This window comes from Pinus tabuliformis, chromosome 4_2 (genome assembly GCF_031772625.1).
Source record: "Pinus tabuliformis cultivar Carrire ecotype Pingquan chromosome 4_2, CPIR1, whole genome shotgun sequence".
NCBI classification, from domain to species: Eukaryota; Viridiplantae; Streptophyta; class Pinopsida; order Pinales; family Pinaceae; genus Pinus; species Pinus tabuliformis.
In genome coordinates, this window is record NC_142304.1 from 592,878,719 (window position 1) to 592,904,528 (window position 25,810).

Here is a 25,810-nt window from a genome sequence, read left to right on the forward strand (position 1 = left end):
AACAATTTATTCTTGAAACCAAGATGAGTTCATTTAGGTATTCATGCACATAAGTTTTTTTAATTATTATTTATTCATTCAATTAAATTTAATATTTGGTCAAATTTGATCTAAGTTTGTCTTATTGGTCTCATGAATATGTGTAGCGAAACTAGTTTCAATTTGAATGTTGAAATGGAACGACTATATGAAGCAAATAGCCCAAAATGGTAAGGATTTAGGTGAGACAAAAAAATTTGTGTTATATTTTTGTTGTAAGTCTTGGCTGAGTGGGAGTTGTTAGGGCCTAAATCTACCTCAGGCTGAAGAAAGGCGGGTTTAGGGTAACATCAAACCATGCTTAACCTGGTAGCTAGCCCTACCAGGTCGGGAGAGGGCTCTGTCCTTGTCAATCTCAACTAGAATATGACAACTAGGGCTTGAGATGACTGAATTTAATGCTGATTTTAGGCTAGGTATGTTTTCTCAGAGTATTTTGATTGATTTTAATGGTTGGTTGTTGGATCAAATGAGGAAGGCAACTTTGGGTCTGGGAAATCAACTTAGATTTGCAGAGGTTTCTGTGGGGCGAGGTAGGCAAGTATTTTAGCACTTTGAATTGGATGTGATGGTGAGTCTAAAGACTCGTGAGGATTTGGAGAGGGCATGAAAAATTCATGAGTCCTCTTCAAACAACAGAAAACATTTAAAACTAAATGTACCCTCAAGGCAGAGCACTGAACATTAATGGATTCCACCTAATTCTCTTGATTCATTTAGTTATGAAGAAAGAAATAGATGTTGGCACATATACACATAAGAAAAACACTAAATAACAAAGGGAGAAACAATTCCAAGACACGTTACCACAAGAATCCCACAAAATGCTGCAAAACCCTGGTTCATTTCCTTGCCAAACTGCAGAAGTGATTTACAATAGTGCTCAATGCATCCACAAGAGTCAGACCTTTACAAATGACTAAGAAAGTACATAATATAGGCATCAAACCAACTATGCTAGCCATCAGGGGCCGAATCCATGAGTCAAGGAGCTTTTTCAACAACATCTAAACTAGGAACTACAAAATAGGCAATGGAACAACTTGCCTCTAAAATTATGGAAACTGATTCATTCAACCTCAAACTACCTCTAACTGATGTATCTACCCCCACAAGTCATTTTTCATTAATATTTACATCATATTACATGATTTATCATTAAAAATTTACTAAGGAGGAAAGAAAAAGTCAACTGATAGTCAAACTGGGCAAAATTCTGGACAAACAGGCAAAACTGGCAAATTTCCTCCTATGCGCAGTGCCATTGATTCTATGCACAACAATTTTTCTAGGACACTTTTGGAAGGCTTCCCGAAGTCCAAATCAAGTGCAGAATAGCTCATTGGAAAGCTTGGTAAGTCTACTTTCTGGAAAAACTTGAATTTTTGGATTTGGAGTCCATTTGCACCTCCAAAAATGGAATCTCCCAAGACTGCTTCCTGTGTGGCAAAAAGTGGTAAAGAGGGCACTTTTTGGGTGTTTTTTGCCTTTTTGGAGACCCAGAACTTGTCCAAAATTCTCAACCATTTCTGAGCATGCATATTTTTCCATGCTGATTCCAAAAATGCAAAATTTTGCAAATGGAGGCCCCCAACAAAAGCGCAACGCCGGTGATGCTACGCACCTGCTGAAAAAAACCTTGTTTTTGCTTCAAAATTTCAAAAATGACAAAAAATGCTCCAAATTTTTTGAAATTTTTCATGAGTGATCCTTTTTAGGTGCTTTGCTGGGCCAATGATTCTTTGGCCAAGATCTTGAGCTTATCTTTCTCTTTTTTTCTTTTCAAAACTCTTTTTAGCTTAGCCTTTAACCTCTTCACCCTTGTTTTGAAAATTTTATTCCGGGTTAAGTAGTGATAGGCCATATGGCGCAACATTGTCTTCTCTAGGTGAATGTTTTCCCTCTCTAACCATGATTCCCGATCAGCCTCAATTTCTTGCTCAAGGGATGTCAACTTGATTTTTCTTCTTTTTGCCACTTGCCTATTTTCTCTAATTGTTTACAGCTCCATAATAGCTTGTTTGTCCTCCAATTGCTTGTTATCTTGGTCAAGATAGTTGATGATCCATTTGGCCCTCTCAAGGTTAAGTAATAAGGCTTGGATTTCAGCCTCCTTCTCTTTGATGATCATATCCTTAAGTCTTGAGCTTTGAGAGCCCAAATTAGTATTGTCATCCTCAATCAAAACAAAATCCATGTCTTGCCCTTCAGTAGGGCCTTCTTCATGAACCTGTTGCTTTCCTTTGTCTCTGCCCTGTACCTGTTCAGCTGAAGAAGAAAGCAAAGCCCCTTTCAACCCCGGTGAAGATAGCATTCTCCTGTGGTCTGGTGAAGAAAACGAGATCCCTTCTACCTCTGGTGGAGATAGTACTCGCCTGGAAGCAGAAAAAAGCCTCCTGGTGCCTCTCTCATAGGTGACAAACACTGGTACACCTGTAGTTTCAGTCTCATGAACATCTGGTTGTCTTGAAGGCCCTCCTTCCTCTTGAAGCACTAATGGAATTACCTAAGGGCCTTTGAAAATCTCATGTTCAATGAAGGTATCCCATGATATGTTTAGCAAGCTTAGCTGATGCAAGACAACAATTTTAATCAGTGAGAAGTGGTAAATGTTGTTGAACTGCTGAGGAAAAGGTTTCCTTTCCACATATAGAGCCATATTCTCAATATTCCTGCATATAAAGTATGGGAGGTTCATCATCGTCACTCTTGTGAAATGCATCAACAATCTAACATGGTATGTATATAGATGGGAAAACCTCCCTTCACAAGTACAATACTTGATGATGAGTTTCATGAGAGGAGCATAAGTGTTCTACAAGTATTTGAAAGGAAAAACCCTGCTGATTTGCCTGTAATAACCAACCTTAACGTAAGGCTCATAATGATCTTTGCCCACGTGCTGCCCTTTATTCCATTGTTCACCTACATTAGGGATGCATGTTGCTGCTGCAATGGTTTCAGGTGTCAAGGTGAAAGAGACACCAGCAAGGTTCACCTGGGCATTGTGAAGATGAAGAAAAAACAACCTAGCATTCTCATGATGATATTTCACCCTCTCTACCATTTCACAAAACTGATAACAAGATTGGTGTTTAAAGAAAGTTACAGCAAGAGGGCAAGCAAGTAATTCTGTGAGAGTGGTGGGCTCCTCTCGGATGATTTTTCCTCCTTTATGTGGTTTTCTTGGTACATGAGCTTCTCGGGAAGAATCACTAAAAGATTCATCTTCCCTCTCATAGTCTGAATTTGTCTCCATGCTTATGAATTTGGAGTGAGAACTGATGAGTATGAAGAGATTTTTAAAGTATGAGGGTGAATAATGTATGTAGGAAGTGACTGATGTTTTCTTTTGGGAAATGAGGGAATGTATGATATTATGAATGTTTTGAGGGTTTTGATAGTGGAATGGATGTAGTGAGGAAATAGGAAGTGGGAGTTAGGGTTTGGGAATAGAGTATAGGGTTAGGGTTTGGTAAATGGGAATGGGGTTTGGGAAGTGAGTGCTAATGATTTTGGGAAAGGGAAAGGGAAAGGGATTTAGGAAAATTTAGTTTAAGGGAATTGGGTGTAGGAAAATAATCTAAGGGAATAGAAACAACAGAAGACAATACCCTATGCAAATTTACAAGACAATTTGGAGAATAGCTAGGGTTCAATTTTTTAGACATACAAATCACCACAACTGATGAAAAACTCCTTGCTAGACAAGATGAGAAGCTTCACTTACTTGTTGAGAGGTCAATTAAGGAATTTGAAGAAGAGGAAGGTGATGGAAATCGTTTTGATGCTCAACAAACAGGTGCGCAGTGCTACCTCTCAGGTGCGCAGCGCACTTTGTATGCGCAGCGCTCGAACAATTTGCAATGTAAAACCAGCGCCAAAGCCCAGGTGCGCAGTGCCGGTAAAATTTTGGGTTTTTTGCTCAGTTTTGCCTCTTTCTTCCAAAAACACGATTTTTTGCCTTTAGCTCATTCACTTGCAATAATTAAGACTTCAAACACATAGATGAGCTTTATATCCCCTTGCTTTTAATTTTTTCATTAGCCAAACCCACTTTTCCAATGTTGTGCTAGCTTTTTCACAAATGCCCTGTTCACTTTATTTCTAACTTTTGCCTTTTTGCAGGTGGATTTTACATTGTTTTCTTGCATGGCAGGAGTGGATCTTGTCACCAAGAATAGCTTTGAATACATATTACATATAGAAATATTGAAATTACATGAAATTTGTACATGAAATGGAAAAAACCCTGTTTTCACCTCAAAACAGAGTTTTGAGGTAAAACAAAGTTATTGAGCCTAACAGAAGTAGAATTTATGATTTTATGAGTTTATTTATCCTCCTCATGTGCCTGCTAACCTTTTATTCACTTTTGGATGACTATGATGACAAACCCTAGACCTAGTGAGACTAAAACCCTAAAACTGGCTTTGATAAATGAAATGAAACTGGATGACAGTAAATGACCTAAAAATGTGACAACAGGTCAGCAGATGAATGCCATGAGGGAAATTGACATGAAACCACTACCATCAGTTGATCCGTGACCTAGTGGAATGCAGCTGATCAGATGGGACACTTAACACGCATGCAAAAAGAGCAATTTGATCACTAATGAAGGGATGAAGATACCGACACTAACAGGAGTTACATAAAGTTTTATAAGAAATAAAAAACTTTTCCATGAAAAAAATCCATTTATTAATTTTCTTTCTTTGATAATTGTGTTTGTATTTGAGTAAAAGACCATAAACTGACATTTTTCATGCAGGGCAGTAGAATAAAATCTTACCCTATTAATTGGGCATAAGGCACTGGTATGATTTTTCTTCTATTTTATTAATTATTTATCACATATAACTTCTACTCCTTCCTTTGTTTTGCAGGTACTTTCATTCACATATCTGGATTTGAAATATTAACTAGGGTTAGAGTCTTATATGCAAACAAAAACTCATCAAAGTATTGCTCAAATTTAGCCCACCAAGTGCTTGGATGCTAAGTGCATGATTTAGTATTTTATTTCAAGTAGTTTTTTATTTCTACATTGCAAATCTTCCAAGACCATAGATTTGAGAAAAACTAGGGAAACCAAAATTAGGGTTTATTTTATAATGTTCTCTCTTGTTATATTGACAATTCTTGTGATATAATCATTATTATTTTTGTTCATCATCAAGACAATGCCAATTAATAATATCATGATGCAAACAAGAACACTAGAACTAGGCTCCAGGCCAAGGAAAACCCCTCCACAGGGGAAAAACCTTCTCTTCTTATAGAAATTCAAGGAAGACTTCAATGAAATTTGATCAATACAACTCACCAAGTGATAGGCCATCCACCCTGTTAGCGCTTGAGATTTCACCCTAGGCTGAGGAAGGTAAACCTTCAAGGCAACATCAAACCATTTCACCTCGTAGCTAGCCCTACGGGGTATGAGAAGGCTCTCTCCGGTCAAACTCGGTAGATCTTTCAATAGGATGAGCTGACCCAATTAGGAACACTGATATTAGGCTAGTAAACTGATAAGGGGGGTTGATTTAAAGTTTTTGGTGTTTTTGGTGGCAATTGGAGGGAGTGCAATTCAGGTTGTGGGGATTGAGCTCAGTTTTTGTAGGTGGGTCTTTGGGGCAAGGAAGGAGTTTGTGCCGATGCCTTAAGCTGAGATGGATGATCAAGGAAGAAAGAGAGGGAGCTAAAGAGGGCAAACAATGACTTTGAATCCTCTTTAGACGGTGGAAAACATAAATATTAAACAAAATTGAAAGCTGAGCATGGCATGCATGAATTCAAACTTTATCACTTCTTTTGTTTAATTAGCAGCAATAGAATAAGAGATGGAACACATAAACACACTTACAATGACAAGTAGGAAACACACCATCAACACAATAATCCACAAGAATCCACAATGATGTCTGCAAAACCCTGGCCTTCCTTTTCCTCAAATTGCAGAGATACAAGTAAAATATACAATAGAGCTTCTCCCTCAAGAGTCCAACCATGAAAATGAGTAAGAGAAGGCATAATATAGATCATCTAACTCCTTTCCTCACCTCTAGGGGTCGAGCTCAGCTTCCTAGGAGCAGTTTGAACTAATTCTAAACTAAGCACTAGATAATAGGCAGTCAAAACAACTTGCCTCTAAAACTTAGGTAACCCATCCATGCATTTAATATTCACTATTTACATCAAGGAAACTTCTAGAAGTGTTAAAGGAGAGTAAATGTATCCATGTGCCATGAAAATTATCCAAAAATCCATCATTTACAAGCATTAAGAGTCAACCATAGTAAAAACTGAGTTTTGCAGGCCGAAATGGTCAAAATGGTGAAATTTCCCTGAGTGGTCGCGCCCCTGCCTTGGAGTGGTCGCGCGCATTGGCAGCTGTGTTTGAGGGCCTTCCTGGTGTCCAAATCAGGTTTAAGATAGCTCATTGGAAAGGTCTGTGAGTCTACTTTCCAACCCCACTGGAATTTCTGAATTTTGGAGTTGATTTGACCCCTCAAAAGTCATTTTTCCCAAGGCAGCTTTCTGCAACTCAAAAAAGGGGCAGAAAGTCAAAATTTGCATGTATTTTGAGCTTTTGGAGGCCCAAATCTCCATAAAAATTTGACCCCATCTATAGGCAAGTGTATTTTTGCATGAAAATTCCAAAAATGTAGAGTTTTCCCCGTTCTGAGCTGTCCCCACGAGTGGTCGAGCGCAGGGTGAGACCACTCCAACGGCCAAAACCTGTAAAATTCTCAAAAATGCCCAAAATGCCTCAAAACTCTCAAAATTTCTTGGGTTTGCTGCTAGGAGGAGGCTAATGAGTATCATGGTGAGTGAGAGAAGCCTCGGCCAAGATACGGAGTGGATTGGCCTTCTTCTTCTTCCCGAGAGCTTCGGTCAACCTTCTTTGGAATATTTTCATCTTTGCTTTGCAAACATGCATCCTTCCTCTCTTTTATGATGACCACCTTTGCCACCCCTACGAGGCCTCTGCTGTGCCTCAACCTCCGTAGAAGAAGACCGGTCATCACCTTGCTCATTAGTTTCAGTGGTTGACATGGTGTTATTGAGCAAGGTGGAGAAAATAGACAAAGTAAACTGCTGCCCTTGCCTGCAAAATGCTGAGAAGTATGCTGTTTTCAAGGGGAAAAAATCATGAGGGAAATGTTAGGGGAGGGATTTTTAATAAGGAATGGGAAAATTTGTAAAAACAGGGATTTTTAAAGGATAATTCACAAAATGTCAAACATATCATCTCATCTTCCATCATTAGGAAATCATTTGCAAAGAAAGATCTTTATTAGGGAAGACATGTAATAAGGTCACCAAGGGAAAGGACAATACAATTTTCAACAGGGGGTAAAGGATAGCATGATACAGGGGTATAGGGCAACAATGATAACTAGCATCAACAGCTTGCTTTTTAATTATGTCCTTTGACTGTACATTTTGAAGCATACTCTATTTTTCCAAGGGACTGATATGATTTTGATGCTAAGGGGCAATAAGGGATTAATTTGCATTTGTCATAAGGGGAGGGGAAAGGCTTTATTTGACATATTCAAAGAGAAAGGAGATGTATTGCATCTAGGGGAATAGAAGGAAAAAAAAGATACATAGGTTTGGGTCTGAAAACACAGCAATCTTCCTTTACAAACAGTATTTCAAGGCAACCTGTCCTTTAACAAATAGGTACAGCTGTATTTACTTTGTTTTGTTATGAATAACAACCTCCTTTTCACTGTTTTTATGAGGACTATACACAGCAATAAGTTTCTTTTGTCTTTGCAATAACTTGGCTACACATAGTAATCTTTTCCTCTGTTTTTTGTCTTTTTTGTTTTATTATTTTTACCATTGCAATTGCTCTTTCCTTTTACACATCACTATTTTGATTCTTGCTGTGGTGAATGAATTAGGGTTTTGGGACAGATTTACATAGAGGAATTAGGGTTTAAGGGATGCATATGAGAGGGATTAGGGTTTTAGGTATAGGGAATGGGGAATTGAGATTCATTCTTTGCAAATGAGATGAGATTGAGACACATGATGACAAGTGTAAATCTAATAGGAGTAATGGAGGGAATAAAAAGGAATTAAAAACCTTGAAATCAAACACAACCCTAGCAAAATTGCCTACAAGAACAAGCAATCACTTAACCTATTTCTCTTCATAATTTTGATGATAGAAATGCACAAACACAAGCTCATCATCCTTATTTTCAACATTCAAAACATTTGAGAGGCCTACCTCGAGCAATTTACAAGTCACAAGGCAATTTGAGTGAGTTTAGGCCGGTTCTGCAAGTTACAGCTCGAGTGGTCGCGCGCAGGGTTGGAGTGGTCGCGCGCAGCTTGAGTGGTCGCGCCAGTGTAAAATTTGCACTGCGGAGGAGGGCTCGAGTGGTCGCGCACCCTGCCCGAGTGGTCGCGCACCAGAGAAACTCTCCAATTTCACTGCAATTCGACCTCCTTCACTATTTTCGCCCTTTTGCTCCTCTTTGTTAGCTCATAGAGGCATAATGAAGATGTTTAGAGGGAAATTTACCTCTTGTAGGTTCAATTTGAAAAAATTAATTTACAAAACCCACTCTCTAATGTTTTTGTTTTGACATTCACTTTTAACACTGCTTTTTGAGTTGCTTTGTCCTGAATTTAGCTTTTGAGGCGCTTTAACTTCATTCTTTTTGCAGGTTGACCATCTGATGGACTCTGGTGAGGAGACCAGGGTTATTGCCGGCATTTTGAAGACTTTTGAAATTTTCCTTATTTTTTTACAAATATTACATGACCTTGGGTTTAAAAACAGGGTTTTTAAATCCAAGGTATAAATGATCTGTACCTGATGAAAAATATCAATGGAACATATGTACATACCTCCTTCTGGCTTGCTGGGCACTCATGGACCTTTGACTCATGACCTTGCAGTGATTTTTGACCAAAACCCTAGACCTAAGACTTGGGACTTCAAGACAAAACAAAACAAATATGACACAAGCTTAATACCTGACATGACCTGATCCAGCAAATCCAAGAAGGGGACAAGGACCAGCTCCTCCATCAGTTTTATGGCATGCCTAACGGGATGCAAAACTGACACTGATGAGACACCTACCTATGCATATGCAAAGAGCTTTTGATCACCGATGGAGGGCTCAAGACCGAAACTAACACACCCAAAAAAAATGTTTCTCTCTATAACTCAGCCTAATGCTCTTCTCTAGCTCGAAATATGAACAAAGTGTCTTCCCATACATGCCAGCTTTCCTTACAAAGAATTGATGCATAAGCCAAAAAAATAGGCATTCTTGCTTTCATCGCTATTCTTCACCTCTTTATCGCTCTGAATTTTCCTCAAAATTTTTGTAAGAGGCCGAATTAGTTGTGTGACTCAAACGAGGTCCAATACCTCTCCTTGGTTGAGAAATCTATGGCATTATGTGAGTTAAATTATTCAATTTGATTTCTATTATATAGAAATTTACTTGTGAAATTATATGTTGATTATTTTAGTGTTCCTTTCATCAAATAAATTCCAACATGAATATCACAAACACAAGAACACAATATGTAGGTGAAAAGCCAGAGAAAAACCCCTATGAAAGCGAAAACACAGTCAACTCTTTCTCTAGTAGATTAAATCAAGTTTATACACACTTGACTCTTTGACTAAAGAAATAGACTTGCTCCAACCACCAAACCAGCTCCTCCTACAATTGTGTCTGCAATCATGGTTCTTGGATCCTTTTTTTTAAACTTCAAAATTGTTGGCATTATGATGCATGTGTTGTACTTGATGGCAACCCACTTGTAGCAGAACAAGTGTATGGCAACCAGATGAATCTAAATGATAGATCAAAGGTGACAAAATGATGGAACAGAGATGAATCTATAGGTCAGAGGTGACAAAATGATGGAATAGAATAATGGTCAAAGGTTTGATATAGGGAGATTGTTACTATGTTTTGTCCTTGATATTTGGTGAATGAACTAATTGATAAAAGTAAAAATAGGATGTGATAGAATGCATGGCAGTTGTGTTTGTGCATGTGACGAAATGCAAGGCAGTTCAGAGAAATCAGTTCTGAATTGATGTATGATGGAAAATCAAATTATAATGGGTAAATTCAGAGGTAACAGGGAAATGGTACACAAGAACAGGATGTTGGAACAAAGGACTACAAAGCATAATCTAGAAGTTGAAGAAAAAGGATGTTTTCAGGTATGTTAAGTTGTATACGCGGGTTCGCTATACAAAAAGAGCGTATACACGCAGGTTCACAGAACAAAAAGATCGTATACATATGCACACACTTTCACAAGAGAAAAAGTGCGTATGGGTTGGAAAATCAAGGAAATACAAGATTAAAGAATACCAAGGGTCAATACCACGATATTAGCCCACAATATTGAGTAGAGTAACGACTATTTGATACCATCTAATAATACCACAGGTTCTAAGTGTTCTTTTGGTCCGAGGTATTGAGAAAGGCTAAAACTATATAAGGAGGAGAAGATCAAAGGGCTAAGTGTACAAGTAATGAATATCTTATGAAGTATTATATCAAAATAAATTATGCATGTTATGGGTTTTTGATGCTTTGCTTGATCGAGACTAAGTATGCACTTGAGTGTTTGATGATGGTGAGATCTAATGATGGATCAGGATCATAATGACTTATCACTATGAGATCTGATAATGGATAGGCTAGATCTTAGTGCTAACAAATGTTTTGTGCTTTAAATTCTATGATATGGGTATATCTGAAGATTGGAATAGCTGCGAAGTTATAATTTTTTATCTGCAGATTTGTACGTTGGTTCGCCTTGGTGAAGGCACGTATACACGCTGGTTCGACACTTCCAAGTAGTGTATGCAAAAGAAAATCCTGTTGTTCAGAGATGACTGATCTATCTGATCAGTGTTGTTGTTTTACTGTTGTTTGTCAATGATGTATTCTTAGATCTGAAAGTAGAACTAAATGCATAAGGAGATTGAGTTTGATTGATTGATTGATTAAGTGAGAAAGGTGATCATTGCTGCTATTTGTTTAGAATTCTATATTTTGATAGTAGATCTTTAGAATGTCACTGGTTGGTACAGTTTTTGGTTCAAAGATTTTATGATTCAGTATCCTTAGAGGTATGTGTAGGTTGTATTAAAGGAAGTAGCGTATACATGCAGGTTGGCTTCATTGAAGTAGTGTATACATTCTGACACATGATTTTTTTGGTTAAAGTTGGTTCTGGTTGTTGATTTAGTGTTCTGGGTTCAGATCTGTGTATTGGTTATAGTGATATGTCTGTTCCAGTTGATTGGTTGAATTTTGATTAAGGTTTGAATGAATGGTTGATTTAGTTGTGTTAGAGGTTCAGTGATTGTTTGATTCAGTGTGTCAGAGGTTTCAGTGATTGATTGATTTAGTTATGGTTGATTCAAATATTGATGGTTGGGCTTCAGTCATATTAGAAATTGATGATTGGGTTTCAATGATTGGTTGATGCAGATGTATTTCAGTGATGATTGATTTTGAGCTTCAATGGTACTAATGGGTCCAGTGTGAAAATTTGATGAAATGTGGCCTTCATATTGCATTGTTGTGTACCAGGAGTATCCAGTCTGAAATTTTATGAAACGTGGTCCCTGGAGGATACTGAGGATTGAAGCCTTCGGTGAGGAAGTCGAAGCTTCTCACCAGTAGTGGCTGGCGATTAGATCAAGGGATTGGAGCTCCCTTCCAGTAGCAGCTGGAACACGAGTGAAGATGGTAGGCCAATGCCTACATATGGGTAAACATATCATCCAGTACAAGAGCTAGGGGTTGTAACTCCCTTCCAGTAGAAGTTGGAGAACGAGAGAAGGTTGTGGCCTTTTGAAGGTGGGTGCATGCATACTGGTATGAGTCTGCACCAGTACAAGATTGTAAACAACTTATTATTTATATTAAAAGAAGACAGAGACAACAACAACAGGTGGTTTTTCTCCCGCATTGGGTTTCCACCTTAAATCTTGGTGTTCATGTGTGTTTCTTATATGTGATGGTTTATTTTATTATGACTACACATGTTTAATGTTTAGTGTTTAATAAAGTACGAATGCACTGATTAAAGATAAAAATATGATGAATTAACTGAATCATAAGTTCACTAGATATATGCTGGTTGTCTTAAGAACATTTGTGTGCACACAAGAGTTCCCTTCACTGAAGTAGCGTATATAAATCTGATTATGGAAATGAAAAAGATATTGATTTGTAAATATTGATTCACCCCCCCCCCCCCTTCTCAGTATTATTTCCAATAATTGGAATCAGAGTGGGTCCATCAGTAGAAGCTTGATTGCTTGAAGTAGATCCGTAGAAATAATGGGAAAGAAACAAAGGAAGAAAGCACCTCAAAAGAAGAAGACATCTCAAAGGAACTGTGATAGTGGGAGAGACGGTTTGCTATTATGTGGAAGCAACTCTTCAGATTCAAAATCACCTCAGAATGAAGATGAACAAGCAAAAGAATTATCAAGTACGAATTTTTTGTCCTCTAGTGATACATTTCTCTGTTCATTTGAAGGCAATGAATGTGACAGCGAAACCACTGAATTTTCTCTTATGGGTGAAAGAGAAAGAATCAAATAGAGGCACAATTTAAAAAGATTGCAGATAAAATTACAGATCAACGAGATCTATTTGACAAAAGGGAGTGTACCTTCAAAGAATAAGTTACCAAATTAAAAGCTTAGTTGGAGGAAGGAAACAAAGTAAGGAATCAGTACAAGGAAAAGGAAGATCAATGTCAGAAGCTGTAGGATGAAGTGACATCATTGAGAAATGAATTAAATGAAAAGGATACAACAATCAAGAAACTTAAAGATAGATCCAGTTACTATGAAAGTCTTGAAGCTGAGGTTGTCTCTCTAAAAGAAGGTCTTGAAAATTCAAATAAGCAGAACGAAGAACTACCTCAAGCAGATGAAGAACAAGAAAATGAGATTCTAAAATTAAGACAACAAGTGGAAGGAGGAAGAAAAGTTGAAGAAATCATGAAGAAGCGATATCTGGAAAAAGAAGAGCAATATCAAGTTGAGGTAAATATCTTAAAAGGTAAATTAGAAGAAAAGGATAAATTGTTATGATTTCAAGATAATACTAAGGTTTTGGATAATATTCTTAGTATTCAAAGGTCTCCTATCATCAAACCTGGTCTTGATTTTCATGAAACTATTGAAGGTGAATCTAGCTCACAAGATGAGGCAAGGAACTCTAACGCAAAATCTAAAATGCTCAATAAGGAGATAAGAGGTCAACCCCATCAACAACCAAGGAAAGAAAGACTTCAAAGAAAATCATTTACTCCTAACTATGGAAGTGATAATCAGTTCTTTCCTCTGATGAATAATGTTGAATGTTTTGTATGTCATAATTTTGGACATGTTGCAGCAAGATGCAGAAGTAGAATGGTTCAAGCTAATAATCATCACACAGAAAGATCATCAACTTCCAGGTACTTTAAGGGATATTGTTTTTCTTGCAATATGTTTGGTCACAAATCCATTGATTGCTTTAGAAGGAATATGAAACATATAAGATGTTATGCTTGTAACAAGTTTGGGCATATAGAAAAAGAATGCAGGAGCAAATTTTGGCCAACATACCAAAAGGAGAAAACATCATCACACTCCAAGGTATGGAAGAAGAAGGAATTACAGTTAGAAAAATGTGGCATAACTCAGTATATAGATAGAACAGACTTAGGAGGAACTGAAAGTATGAAATTTCAATGTTCTAATTCTCATACGTAGTTATCATAAATACAAGTCGTGTATATACATGAGTTAGAAGCTTCACAGTTGCATATATGTTGTTTGATGAAGATGTAGTGGGATAGATTCAGAGAAAAAGGGCCTCATATGGTTCAGACAATTATCAATTATCTTTTCTATCTAGATGATTGATGACTACAGTCTGTGGATGTTACTTAGAATCGATTTTGACCCTCATAAGTTGTTGATGACTTGATGTATAACTAGTTGATGATGATGCCTTGATGATTCTTACTGATATATGTAATGATAAGATCTAACAGTGAACAATTGGCACAGGTTTAGGGGGAGAATATGTGATGCTTCTAATGCATTGTTGGCATTATGTTTAGGAGTCTTTTGGTACATAAAGATTCTTATCAATGGTGAGGATTCTTATGTTGTTGAAGTATTTAAATGATACATCATGCTATACTACAGTCATGAGTTGCCTATGATGAAATCTCAGAAGATACTTATATTGCTTGAGCCACATAGTTGTTATACAGATCAGATTTATGGATGATTGTGGATGACCCTTTTGATGATGCATTCAGTACATATGGTATGTTTCTTACATGGTGATCCTCATAAGGTCAAGGAGAAGAACAAATATTGAGTACACAATTTCATTATTTGATAAGTGTCATTTCTTTTATGTTGTTGTCATCGTGGCTTCAAAGATGCATAAAATTCATATGGTGCAGTTATGGATGAGGATTCCTATAGTTCTTGGATCTCACATGGTTGAGGATTGTTTTTGTTGATGGTATCAAGAAAGCTTGACAAATGACAATGAGCTCATGGTTTTCTTTTCACCTTGATGAGAACCTAGATACATATTGATGGATACATATTATGTTGGATACATGGATGATTACTTAAGTTTCATATTGGTAAATATTGTTGGTTGGAAAAGAGAATGGTGTTATTGCAGGTTTCATGAAGACATGGCTTACTTAGTCACATAATGATGATGACTTCTTACATTATGATGATAAATACTCACATATGTTGATTATCATGGTTGATGATTATCAGATATGGGATGTTCCCTAGTGATGATACATGGTTAATATATTGCAGTTTCTTGTGGAAATATCATGTAGTTCTTGGTACGATGATGATGGTATAGTCATAGATGATGACTATGGTGTTTCCACATACATATGATATGATGTGAATAGTTTTTGTATTACTATTTGGAGATATGACATATGCTTAGTTGATTCATGAAAGGCTATGTTAAGGCTCTTTCTACTAAGGAAACAGAGCAAATTGATCTTGATGAGATCAAGAGGATCTATATGCGGCATAATTTGTCACGATTTGATGATATTTACATTGTCATATCTCGGGAATTGATGATGGACATATACAGGTTTCTGATATATTTACCAAACCGCTACCTAGAGAAACATTTGAATATCTCAGACAAAAGCTGGGAGTAGTCTCTGCATCATTCTGCTATTAAATCCAGTGTTCAGAGGAAGGTTCCTATATGCGGGTTTCATGAAGGATATTCGCGTATATATGCAAGTTTCTATGGCTGCAGGAGCATATATGTTTTTCTAATAGAAAAATAGTGGTTCAGACTCTGACATGGGTGCTCAGTCTCATAATGATGATTACTGTCTGCTGATATGATATGTTCATTGATTTTTATCTGACTGGTGAAGATGCCTTGATGAATGATTTGTTGACAATGCACAGGTAGCACAGGTTTAGGGGGAGCATTATCCTTCACAAACATTCTGCGTTGTTGGCTTTATGGTTGCTGATTTTAGCTATGGTTTCAGTTATTCATTGTTGCATAGGTCATGTAAAGATCTAGGGTGTAATATGTCTCCTTCTGTCATAGTCTATTTTTTAGTAAGTCCTATTGGACATATGCTATAATTTGTATCCCCACTATGCATAGGAAGGGTAATGTAATAATTTTTATATTTCAGTCATGTATAAACAATTGGTATATCTCCACTTGGTTGGGTGGATGAGTCAAATTTGGTGTATCCCGACTTGGTTGTGTGATTGATGTATGTATGAGTCATTGGTGATACGAAGGTCATACTTACATAGTTGAGTTATAGAGTCATGTTATTATTTTGGAAAATATTTTTGGAAACTCTGCATGTGCTCAGGGGGAGCATGGATGGTATAGTGCATGTTAGCATGCACAAAGGGGGAGCATGGACAGTATAGTGCATCTTAGCATGTAAAAGGGGGGAGATTCAGTATGTGCCTAGGGGGAGCATGATCAATGTTCATATTCAATTTTTCAGATATGGAATTCTTCATTTAACATTGTTCAGTCAGTCCTTTTCCCTTGATGTTAAAGGGGAGAGTAGCTTGGTTTTTGGAGAGTGGTGTTTGGAGAGTAGCTTGATGTTATTTACAGGGTGTGATGATCAAACACCAAAGTAGTTTCCATCAAGTCCAAAGGGGGAGATTGCTGGCATTATGATGCATGTGTTGTACTTGATGGCAACCCACTTGTAGAAGAACAAGCATATGGCAACTAGATGAATCTACAGGACAGATAAGAGGTGACAGAATGATGGAACAGAGATGAATCTATAGGTCAGAGGTGACAAAATGATGGAAGAGAATAATGGTCAAATGTTTGATACAGGGATATTGTTAGTGTGTGTTGTCCTTGATATTTGATTAATGAACTAATTGATAAAAGTATAAACATGATCTGATAGAATGCATGGCAGTTGTGTTTACAGATGTGACAAAATGCAGGGAATTTCAGAGAAATCAGTTCAGAAGTGATGTATGATAGAAAATCACGTATGGGTTGGAAAATCAAGTAAATACAAGATTAAAGAATACCAAGGGTCAATACCATGGTATCAGTCCACAATATTGGGCAAAGTAACAACTATTTGATCTCATCTAAGAATACCATAGGTTCTAAGTGTTTTTTTGGTCCGAGGTATTGAGAAAGGCTAAAACTATACAAGGAGGAGAAGATCAAAGGGCTAAGTGTACAAGTAATGAATATCTTATGAAGTGTTAAATCAAAAGTAATTATGCATGTTATGGGTTTTTGGTGCTTTTCTTGATCTAGACTAAGTATGCACTTGAGTGTTTGATGATGGATGAGATCAAATGATGGATCAAGATCATAATGACTTATCATTATGGGATCTGATAATGGATAGGCTAAATCTGAGTGCTAACAAATGTTTTGTGCTTTAAATGCTAAGATATGGGTATATCTAAAGGCTAGAATAGTTGCAAATTATAAGTTTTTATCTACAGATCTGTTTGTTGGTTCTCCTTGGTGACGGTGCATATACACATTGGTTTGGCACTTCCAAGTAGCGTATGCAAAAGAAAAGCCTATTATTTAGAGATGACTGATCTATCTGATATGTGTTGTTGTTTTACTGTTGTTTATCAATGATGTCTTCTTAGATCTAAAAGTATAACTGAATGCATAAGGAGATTGAGTCTGATTTATTGATTGATTAAGTGAGAAAAGTGATCATTGCTGCTATCTATTTAGAACTCTGTATTTTGACATTAGATCTTCATAATGTCACTGGTTGGTAAAGTTTTTGGTTCAGATATTTTATAATTCAGTATCCTTAGAGGTATACGTAGGTTGGATTAAAGCAAGTAGTGTATACATGCAGGTTGGCTTCATTGAAGTAGCGTATACATTCTGACACATGATTTTTGAGGTTACAATTGGTTCTGGTTGTTGATGTAGTGTTATGGGTTCAGATCTATGTACTGGTTACAATGATCTGTCTGTTCCAGTTGATTGGTTGAATTTTGATTAAGGTTTGAATGAATGGTTGATTCAATTGTGTCAGAGGTTTAGTGATTGTTTGATTCAGTGTGTCAGAGGTTTCAATGATTGATTGATTCAATTATGGTTGATTCAGAGATTGATGGTTGGGCTTCAGTTATATCAGAGATTGATGATTGGGTTTCAATGATTGGTTGATGCAGATGTATTTGTTGGATGTATTACAGTGGTGATTGATTTTGAGCTTCAATGTTACTAATGGGTCCAGTGTGAAAATTTGATGAAGCGTGGCCTTCATATTGTGTTGTTGTGTACCAGGAGTATCCAGACTAAAAATTTATAAAACGTGGTCCCTGGAGGATATTAAGGGTTGAAGCCTTCAGTGAGGAAGTTGAAACTTCTCGCCAGTAGTGGCTGGTGATTAGATCATGGGATTGGAGCTCCCTTCCAGTAGCAGATGGAAAATGAGTGAAAATGGTAGGTCGGAACCTACGTACTAGTAAACATATCAGCTAGTACAAGAGCTAGGGGGTTGTAGCTCCCTTCCAGTATAAGCTGGAGAAAGAGAGAAGGTTGTAACCTTCTATAGGTGGGTGCCTGCGTACTTCTATGAGTCTGCACCAATACAAGATTGTAAATAGCTTATTCTTTATATTAAAAGAATACAGAGACAATAGCAGCAGATGGTTTTTCTCCCGCATTGGGTTTCCACCTTAAATCTTGGTGTTCATGTGTGTTTCTTATATGTGATAGTTTATTCTGTTATTATTGCACATGGTTATTGTTTAATGTTTAATAAAGTATTGATGCACTGATTAAAGATCAACATATGATGAATTAACTAAATCATAAGTTCACTGGATATACATTGGTTTCCTTAAGAACAAAAGAGTGCATACTCGAGTTCCCTTCACTGAAGTAGTGTACATAAATATGATTATGGAAATGAAAAAGATATTGATTTGTAAATACTGATTCACCCCCCACCCCCCCCCCCCCCCCAGTAATATTTCCAACAAAAATTTAAACCCTCCTTCTGTAATATTCTTGGCCCTCCTACTTCAAAAATCTCAGCCTTCCTGCTTCATAAATCTCAGCCTTCCTTCTGCAATAGTCTCAACCCTTTCTGTAATCATATCTCCAACAAGGAACTTTGGCCTCAATGTAATTATTTATGCAATTCACATTTTATACTTCCTCTTTATAATAGTATTCTAATATTACCGACTTCCTCTCCATTTCTTGGTCTTGTAATAGTTTCTCTTACTGTTAGAAAATTATATATTAGAGATCAATGGTACACATAAAATATTGTGGAAACATAAACACAGAAAATGCTTAAAACAAGAGAGACATAGATAAACATGGTTCACCCAATTTGGGCTACGTCCATGGAGAAATAGTTAGTCCTTCCTTTTATATTATCTAGAAAAATGAAGAGATACAACCTACGGTAGATTCGTTGTAGTTTCCTCTTCACTCTCACACAGTCTCTTATCTCTTTCACACTCAGAATACATATATACACAGTTAGAATACACATATACACAGTCACAAGAATTCCCTCGTATATAATGATGGGTTTCCTTCTAGGGAGAAAGAACCTAAATTAAACATAACTTCTACTGTCATATCATCCACCTAATGAACGACCCACATTGAATATGAAATTACAATATTTTACAAGGAAATTTTACATCTATTTTTAGCTTCAGGGGTGCTACCCCCAAACCCCTAATGAGGGCCCGGTAACCTTTGGACCCATAGCCGGGAGGGATTCCCCCCCTAGGACCCCTGCGAGGGGCACAAGTCTCCCCCACACCCCCCACGTGGAGGGGTGTATAGTCTTCCTGGGGTATACCTCTGACTAAAACAAAGACCTCTAAATCAAGAAGATAATCAGGTTCCACACCCAACCCTTACTTCTTGAGTGAATGCTTCACTTCTCTCCTTGAAATGGTGAAATAGTAGGATATTTATACTTATTGGTCATTGTGCATTTGAGCCGACATGAACAATTTTACTTGAAGACAACTTGTAGGATTGTGATGAAGTTCGACTTGATTATCTTTTATTTGGACACCAGCTTTGAAGGATGAATGGTAATCCCTTTCGGAGAAGGAACTGAATTGGTAGAGAAGATATTATACACAAAAACATTTTTCCTTTCTTGATCGTAAGGAGCCCAAGAAGGGTCTCTTACCAAAAATGACTTTAACTTTGGCTCAACAAAAATCTTAGAAGCATACAATGGTGGCTTGACCTATTGACCATTTACCCAAGAATGAAACCCATGCTTTAATAAGTCAATAAAAATAATTGTATTTTCTTTCTTATGGCTCAAATACAATTACGAAGACTGAAACTAGTTACATTCTTCAACACTCCCCCTTAACTAGGGAGGTATTCATAATTTTTGCATATAGGTACAAGGATGACCTAAAAATGAAATGATCTAAAAAGATAAAGAGTCATACAACGTTGCAACACTTTCGAACTAGATATTTTACCAGGGTATCTAACTGGGTGGGACTAAGGTGTGTTCCAAGCTTTTGTTAACTAAATTATTATGCTAACTAAACTATTTAGATGTCAACAATTTACATATTACATATGGTTTAAAATAATAATAATAATAATAAAATGTCTATATATTATATAAAGCAATTTTAAACTAAATTCGTATTTTTATAGCATGTCAAGTATCATTATTTTACATTTTTACTCTTTTATTAGGGGTTCATTTTCTATTTATTCAAGGGATTTTCAAGGGTATATATATATATATATATATATATATATAAAGAGACTCTGTTTTGTCTAGTTTTATACAACTTTTTGCTCTGTTACTTAGCTTTTATGGTCACTGACAACATTTTGTGTGTTCTTGGGTTAATTGTCTTAAATTCGGGTATGATAAGGTAATGAAGGCTTAATTGTGTCTAGGTATCAAAGATCTTGCACCATGTCATGCAATCAAAAGAGGAGGTCACACGCGTGATTGATGGGTATAAAAATCATCATGTGGAAATTATTAATGAATTACTTGTACACGATCATGTTAGATCAATTTAACTCAACAAGATTGCAACTAGTTCAATTCCTGCACCGGTCTTGTGTATCTGCACCAATTTGGGGCTTCAATAGATTGGAACATTTTCAGTGAAAAACAAAGATTTTTTTGTCTAAAATAATGTTTGAACACCTCCACATGAGTTAGAATGCACCTAGGTCGCACACGTGGGTTTTAGGTGCTAGGTTCTTTTCTTATTTTATTATGTTTCTAACACCCATATCAACTTTGTAATTTAAGTAGATTTCATAGGGTGTGAGTTGGTTAGTTGGCCCCACCAACTAGCTTGACACTCCTCTTCTTAGATCATTTAGGTGTGTGGTTTGTTAATCTACTAATTAGACTGAATATTTCATATTTTGGTGTGTCAACTATTGTGATTTATTGTGAATATTTAATAACCTTCTGTGTCTGACGTTTACACTCTGTTTTCTCTACCATTTGCATAGCTCTTTGACTGATGTTTATTTTAATACTCAGATCTAGAAACCCTTAAGTCATAAGTGATAGATCTAAGTAAGAGAGAGTGTATATTTGTTTGTGTGGATAAGGATCTTTATTATAACACATTCTGAAAAGGATTTTATCTTGTTGATTTGCTCTAGGTTTCGATTTAATTATGATCAATGGTGTTTTGACAAGGGAATGATATAGAGATATTACTAGAAAAGAGTTGCAGGTCATTAAATCATATTAGTCCTCTATCCCACATACTTTTAATAGGCCTTTTATATTCAAAACCTTTTGATATATGTTGTGACTTAGGTTTGAAAGAATTTCACACGACTCTTGTTAACAAATCAAAACCCTAATGCAGATTTGATCCGGATTTAAGCAGGAACGCAATAGATTACAGAGATAACCATAAATACAGAGATGCGATAACCATAAAAACAAAGATGCAGCGGAAATAATACTTCATTTCATTAATGGAGAATACTGAAATATGCTTACAAATAGAAATAACCCAGCTAGGGCGATGATAGCTTATCTCTGAGAAGAGATGTGTCGGTTACATGCCTCTGAACTGTTTCGAACTGTGTTTCCAATGAGGCTCGAAGGCCTATTTATTATTGAGAAACAATGGAAAACCCTTCACATTCCGAAACCTAACCCTAGAAGATGAAACACCAAATTGTGGGCCCCGTTTTTGGGCAAGTTGGTACATCAACTTCCAGGGGTCGCAAATTGGTCGTACTATCTCCGTTTGACGCGCATGATAGCCCGTTGGAAATATCTCTCCGAGGACTACGAAGGAAAAGACAATTTTTATCAAAAAAATCGTTGGCGATGGATTTCCCAAAAAACGTTGTTTAGGGCCTCAAAACGGCTCCGGAAGTTTAGGACCCGAAAAACTGCTAAAAATAGTAAACTATGCTATAATTAAGGAAACAGAAAAATTGAAAGAGACAGTTGTGGGGGTCCAAATGGGATAGGTGGGTGGCCACAAACATCCACTTGGATCATTCCTCCCCCCTTAGGAAGCAATGGTCCCCATTGCGTTGAGTTCCTCCCTGAGATGAGGAAGCTTCTGCTGAGCTGGGTCTCTGGTGAGTTGTTCTGCAATCTCTGATGTGTCCAGAAATGGTGGGGAGCATGGTCGCCGACGGTCCACATTGAACACTCGGTGCAAGCGAAGGGATGGAGGAATGCTGTGTTTCAAAGCATTGTTTCCCGTAGCCTTGTTACTGGTGTAAGGACCATGTCGAAGTGGTCTGAGTTTCTGATGAGTTCTGGTAAGGTGCTCCCTCTGCAAATGTAACCAAACTTTGTCGCCCACCTGAAACTTGTGTGGTACCCCTCCGGGTAAGGAGAAGTTGTTCTTGTGTTATGTCACGACTGTATCCCTTTGTTGCTGCTGCTGCGTGGAGGAACCCTTCGCGGGGGTCATGGATCTAGCAATGATCTTCCCCTTACTTTGGGAGCGAACTAGACAGAAAATAAATTTCCTAGTCTGTGAGATGAGCTTGCTGCCTTTCTTAGCAGTGATCAAAGAGGTGGCGGTAGGTGGGGCTACCTCCGGTATCCTGTATAATGAATTATCCAAAGAAATGATGACAGCGCGAGGCCTTGACTCATACACAGCATGTCGCCTCCACAAGTATGGCTAGCCTAATAGTACATCACAAACATCCAGAGGCGTAACATCACACAATACCTCATCTGTGAAGGGCTTGATGCTATAGGGAAGGCGACACTGCTGGCGAACTTTGAGATCTCGTCCTTCGTGAAGCCAACCGATACTGTACGGCTGTGGGTGTGGTGTAGTTGGTAGGCCCAACCGCTTCACGACCTCTGCTGAAATGAGGTTCTTTTGGCTGCCACTGTCGACAATGAATTGCAGCGGTGAACCCTTCACCCACATCTGTGAGTGGAAAAGACGTTCCCCCTCCTCTGGATCTTAGGGCTCATTTTTCTGGATCTTGGCAGTAGCAACAGTGGCGCTGGGATCCGCATCAATGATCTGCTTCCCTTTGTCATTCCCCTTGTTGGGTTCTGACTCAGAGTCGGAACATGCATCTGATTCGGAAGCCTTCAACTCAGCCACCAGCGACTGCTTGGTCCGACACTCACTTGTGTTATGAGTGGGACTCTTGTGGAACTCACACCACTTTCCTATGTCCTTCTTCGGCTTCATGGTGTTGTTCTTTTCTCGCAGCTTCGACGGGTTGTCTTGGGTCACCCCGCCTTGGCTTTGTCCTTTGGGCTTTGGATTTGCAGATCCAAAGTCTCGCTTCTTTTGTTTGAACTTTTGCTCGATTTTGACAGCGTATCGGTATGCTGTCCCAAGTGAGGAGATGTTCAAGAACTCCATCTCTTCCTGGATGTATCTGTGTAGGCAGCCGCGGTATTTGAGTACCAGATGCAACTCAGAATCTTTGATACCCAACTGTGTGCGAAGGGTATGAAAAATATTTGTGAACTCTGGTACATCTTGGTCTCGTCCCTGCCGCAGTGTGGTCCATTTGATGTATTTGTCCTCATAGCTTTTGACAGGGTAGTACTGCTCCTTGATGGCATCCCGGAAGACATTCCAAGTGGGGGCGGCTGAAAACAGTGAGCCTGTACTTTCATCCTTCTGCTCGCAGTATGTTTCCCACTAGTCCTTGACGTGAGGGGCTGCTTTGAGAAGAGCGAAAACAATCTTTTCCCGACTTGAAAATTCATGAACAGAAAAATACCCATCTAGCAGATTTAAACATTTATCTACGGCATCTGCGTCTATTTGACCCTCGAAGATGGGGATTTCAAAATTAACTTGTACCTTAAACGGTGTGGTGTTTCCAAAGTAGCTGTTGGAAGCCGATGCGTCGCCTCTGGGTAGCCGCTGAAGGATCTGCGCAAAGCTATCCATCATCGCGTTCCTTTGCCGCTCGAGGGCTTCTTCGAGTAAGATTCTGATAGGATCTCCTGCCCCCTCGTCTTTCTTCTCATCTACCATGGGAGGTCGTCGAGATTTGCGAGGCTGGTCTTGCAAATGTTCGACCAATTCAAGCCCTAAACTCCTTATATCCCGACCTCGTTGGGGACATGCAAAGAAAAACAGAGAAATAGCAGACCGCTCTGATACCACTGATCCGGATTTAAGCAGGAACGCAATAGATTACAGAGATAACCATAAATACAGAGATGCGATAACCATAAAAACAGAGATGCAGCGGAAATAATACTTCATTTCATTAATGGAGAATAATGAAATATGCTTACAAATAGAAATAACCCAGCTAGGGCGATGGTAGCTTATCTCTGAGAAGAGATGTGTCGGCTACATGCCTCTGAACTGTTTTGAACTGTGTTTCCAATGAGGCTCGAAGGCCTATTTATTATTGAGAAACAATGGAAAACCCTTCACATTCCAAAACCTAACCCTAGAAGATGAAACGCCAAATTGTGGGCCCTGTTTTTGGGTAAGTTGGTACATCAACTTCCCGGGGTCGCAAATTGGTCGTACTATCTCCGTTTGACGCGCATGATAGCCCATTGGAAAGATCTCTCCGACGACTACGACGGAAAAGACAATTCTTATCAGAAAAATTTCCCAAAAAACGTCGTTTAGGGCCTCAAAACGGCTCCGTAATTTTAGGACCCGAAAAACTGCTAAAAATAGTAAACTATGCTATAATTAAGGAAACAAAAAAATTGAAAGAGATAGTTGTGGGGGTCCAAATGGGATATTTGGGTGGCCACCAACATCCACTTGGATCATTCCTCCCCCCTTAGGAAGCAATGGTCCCCATTGTGTTGAGTTCCTCCCTGAGATGAGGAAGCTTCTGCTGAGCTGGGTCTCTGGTGAGCTGTTCTGCAATCTCTGATGTGTCCAGAAATGGTGGGGAGCATGGTCGCCGACGGTCCACATTGAACACTCGGTGCAAGCGAAGGGATGGAGGAATGTTGTGTTTCAAAGCATTGTTTCCCGTAGCCTTGTTACTGGTGTAAGGACCATGTCGAAGTGGTATGAGTTTCTGATGGGTTCTGGTAAGGTGCTCCCTCTGCAAATGTAACCAAACTTTGTCGCCCACCTGAAACTTGTGTGGTACCCCTCCGGGTAAGGAGAAGTTGTTCTTGTGTTCTGTCACGACTGTATCCCTCTGTTGTTGCTGCTGTGTGGAGGAACCCTTCGCGAGGGTCATGGATCTAGCAATGATCTTCCCCTTACTTTGGGAGCGAACCAGACAGAAAATAAATTTCCTAGTCTGTGAGATGAGCTTGTTGCCTTTCTTAGCAGTGATCAAAGAGGTGGCGGTAGGTGGGGCTACCGCCGGTATCCTGTATAATGAATTATCCAAAGAAATGATGACAGCACGAGGCCTTGACTCATACACAGCATGTCGCCTCCACAAGTATGGCTGGCCTAATAGTACATCACAAACATCCAGAGGTGTAACATCACACAATACCTCGTCTGTGAAGGGCTTGATGCTGTAGGGAAGGCGACACTGCTGGCGAACTTTGAGATCTCGTCCTTTGTGAAGCCAACCGATACTGTACGGCTGTGGGTGTGGTGTAGTTGGTAGGCCCAACCGCTTCACGACCTCTGCTGAAATGAGGTTCTTTTGGCTGCCACTGTCGACAATGAATTGCAGCGGCGAACCCTTCACCCACATCTGTGAGTGGAAAAGACGTTCCCCCTCCTCTG